Source organism: Apium graveolens, chromosome 10 (genome assembly GCF_009905375.1).
Source record: "Apium graveolens cultivar Ventura chromosome 10, ASM990537v1, whole genome shotgun sequence".
Lineage (NCBI taxonomy): Eukaryota > Viridiplantae > Streptophyta > Magnoliopsida > Apiales > Apiaceae > Apium > Apium graveolens.
Window position 1 is genome coordinate 231,383,340 of NC_133656.1, and position 4,412 is coordinate 231,387,751.

Sequence of the window (4,412 nt, forward strand, 5' to 3'; positions counted from 1 at the left end):
TATGTTCCTAAACTCTGATAACTGATATGTTTGTTCTAGTACCTATTCAATCCTATGAGGATAACTGTGCTAGATAACTGACCTAATAGTCTTTAATAAACAAATGATTCCATGTAAGAAGTAATTATTTCGGTGGAAATCTTATGACACTAGCAAATTCTGATAATTGAGCTTAGTTAAGTTTACTTTGTATATCTTATTACTAAGTCACAAATTAGAATAATGTTACTCATCTGTTAAGTTTTGATACTAGTAAAACTGCTGAATGTACTAAGTGCTGATAAACCTCACTTATCAAAAGAAAAAGCAAAAAGATCAAAGAATAAAATCAGGTACTCCTTTGAGATCTAGAGTAAAAATATGGAAGGGACGACCCAAGTGCATTGCTGGTATTAAGTAAATATGCATTAGAAAAGCAAAATATTTTCTTGGTGACTTTTCACACTCTATGATTACTGGAGAAATACTCTGAAAATAGCATAAATTCTGATAAACAGTCGTGACTCACTTACACTGAGAAGCCACTGTAAAATAGAATTGCAAAAGATGCATAAAATTAGCACAAAACAGTTGAGATGGACTCAAGCATGAACTCATTCATCAGTAGGTTTCAGGACAATGACAGATCTTTAGCAAAATTTTAGTTATGCCTTATTTCTAAGATGTACTGAAGTGAATCAGACTTTACTCTTTGTCTGTTTTTAGCTTAATGCACACACTAATCACTCCATCTGAATGATGAAAATTTCTGTTGTGGTCTATGTTATTTTAGATAAACAGTCATAGTGTTATTATTGCACAAATTCTGAGGACAAGTTCTAAGTTACACGTTCTGATGATTAAGTTCTGACGTCCATAACTCAGAACTTGTATGAGTATTTACTAAGATGGGCATTCCTTTTTCGAGTTAAGAAATTATGTTCTGATGACTGTTAAGTTCTGGTATAGGTCTAAGTTCTGATTTCTCAGTCTAATCCTTTACTTGGCTTATCTGTGAATAAAATTTGATAACAGTCTCAGTTCGAACTAGAATATGTTGAAGTGGAAGATTAATAGTCACTATGATTAGGATTAATGGTATTCGTACTTGAACAGTCCACTCTTTCTTGTGTCTTGTGCGGTCTAGACCATGATTCCTCTTTCCAATGACTGTTATTCTTTTTCAAAGTCTAGGGAGACGAGGTAGAATTAATTCTACCTGTCAGCATTAAATATCTTTGCGTCTCTTGGCATTCTCTTGCCTATATAAGCAACCACTTCATATCAGTCTTTCCATCACATTCTTCTCACACACTTATCCTCCTTTTTCTGTCAAAAACACAATGGTCCGATACAACATGTTTTTGAACTACCAAACCTTCAATATGGAGCTAAGTTGTGCCGAGTGGCAGCAGGAGTGGCATGTAACAGCCATTCCTGAGGAGATCTGGGATTCTGTCCCACAGGAGGTGCTGACTCACCTTCTATTCTTCTATATGGATTATCATCGCCATCTGGAGCGATTGGAGGAGGAAAGGCGGGAAGCTATCCGTCAGCAAGAGCGAATCATACGACTCGCCATCTTGTTCGTCGAAGATAGGAAGAGGAAGATGACTTAATCTTGTCTTCTTCATGTTCTTCTTCATCCTCAGCTTTGTCAGGCTTCTTAGCTAGGACTAAAGCTGTTGATGTTAGGATTAGAAGCTTAGGGAAAATCTTGTATAAGTATTGATGTAATTTCCATTTCATAAATGTATTATCTTGATATATTAATGAAAGTTGTTTTTACTTCAAGATTTTGTCTCTGAGTTATTTCATCTTGTGTTGATAAATCCTGATTGATGTTCTGATGACCATATATATTTTGTTTTATATTAAGTTCTGATTCATTTTCAGCACTTACTCATCTCATTTATCTTGGTCATTTTCATGTGATGTATTTTCAGAATATCAATGATGCAGTGAAAAATAATTCAATCAGTACTAATGGTTTAAATTTTGAATTAAAATTGTTTCTCTTGATTAATGGAACGGTTTTTCCTTGAAACTAGGCAACTGGGTAAGTAATGATTCATATTTTCTCGAGCCCAGTAACTGACCGTTATTACTGCATGTCTGACAGGTGTCCAACGGTAACATTTTTTTTTGTTCAGAGTATAAGTACAACAGAGAGAAGATTTCTTTAATCTTTTATTTTCTTTATACTTTATCTCTCTCCTTACTTTTACTCTTTTTCTCCTTCTTTCTCACGTTGGTTTTTCATACAGACATTATCTCAAACACCCAACAGGCATACTTGAATCTCAATATTTTTTTTTCACATGGCACCAAAGGATTTAATCATTGATGGAGCAAAGTTTGTCCCCAACAACTATGCTGCAGTTCTTGATCACACTGAAGCTCCATCTGAATTGCACTTTGTGCAAGATATTCTTGCACATAGTGAGGTTGGGTATGCATTAACCCAGCCTGAATTCTTTTCTAGCCAACAAGTTCTGAGGTTCTGGAGGACTGGAGTTTTTGATGATGGTGGTAAACGTGGAACTCCCAGTATTATCTTCCAAGTGGGTGATTCATCCTTTGTAGTCACTCCTGGTACAGTACGCAGGGCTTTACATCTTCCAGAAGATTGTACTTTCTCAATTCCAGAGGACTCAGCCCTTCGGGAGTTAATGGCTGAATTGGGATATGAAAAGAGTCTGACGAAACTTGGACAGTTGAAACGGGCTAATATCAGAAGAGAATGGAGTTTCTTCTTTGATTGCATCACCAAAGCTTTTGGGAACAAATGTTCAAATTTTGATGTTATCCCAATTCTGAGTCAGCACATAGGGTATGCTATTATTCATCAAACTCATTTTGATTTTGCAACTGGAATAATTGGTTTTATTGGGGATAGGATGACAGAGGATCGAGATGTTGTTTATTTTGCTAGATTCTGTCAACTTATTTACACTTACTGTACTGATGAACCTCATTTAGTCAGCACTCAAACCCCACCTTTTAAGGTTGCAAAATGATACTTTAATGACCTGGTAAATGCTGATACTAAGAAAAAAGTGGTTAGACCATTACAGATTCCTAAGTCTGTAAAACAGATCCTGGTAAATGCTGATCCTGATACTTATAGATCTGTTTACTCTGATGTCCAACTAACTCCAAACACCCAAAATCCATCAACCTCAGTACCTACCTCTCATTCTACTCAACCTACCCTCAGAACTTATCTCAAATCCTATCTCTCCACTTCACAGACTGCTCAACCTTCTTCTTCAGCACCTACTGTGAAGCCTACATCCTCTAAGCCAAAGAGAACAAAGACTGTTCCTCAAACACCTCAAAAGAGGAGGAGACTTACTTTGAGAGATGAATCAGATTCTGAGGAACAGATTCCTTCTTCAGAACCTGTGGTAAATGAAGCTGAGAAAGCAACTTCTCAGAAGGATTCTGAAATTGGGGGTTCTAGGCTTCTCAAGAGGCTTAGACGAATGGTAGTTCCTGAAACTCCCAAGGAAACCAAATCAACAAGGAAGTACAAGAAACAGAGGGCACAAAGGCCAGTTTCAGATGATGAGGAGGAAGCAGCTAAGGAAGGGGATCAGGAATCTCTGATCTCACAAGACAAGGAATTTGCTCCAGTCACTTCTTCTTCATCAACTCTATCTCAGGTAGCTGTATCTGACAAGGCTAACTCACCATCTGTGTCTCTTGTTGATCCAGGCACAAGTGCTGAAATTGATATTCAGAACCTGGTTGTGCCTGAAATACTTTTCTTAGAAGCTCCAACAGCAAATAATCCTTCCACAACACCTATTACTGATGCTGTTCAAACTCCAGAGTTATCAACAACACCTTCTCTGCATCAAGATGCCGATGATCAGATTTTAGGTGAGCATCAGGATATGGTTGTTGATCAGAACTTAGTATCAGATCAGCAATTAGAGGATGCTGAAGCCTCCATTGCTACTCACACTGTTGTCTTATCCGAAGATACTGATTCTTTAAGTTCTGATGCTATAAATGTTGAAGATACTGGTGAAGCTGCTCCAACTGTCGATGCTGATGAAGCAGGTCCTTCAGACATACTCCTCCACTGACTCTTCCTAAGTCTGAACTAGTAAAGGAGTTTGTTATCAGGGATGCACCAGTGCCTTGGAGTGAAACTCCTGCAGGTCAGGAGTGGACTAAGGAATGGAACTCAGTTTCATGTGTTCCAAATGCTTTACATCTTGCTGAGCACTTGACTAAAGCTGATGAAATGTTAAATTCTGATGATTTTAAAACCCAGCTTAGAGTCACTGCATTGAGTACTAAATATCTACAAGGTCTTCATTCAACTACTCATGCAGAGCTACACAAGATTCAGGAGAACTTTATCAAACAGGAACAAGTTTGGAAAATTGATAAGAAAAAGTTCTTTCAACCTACCATTG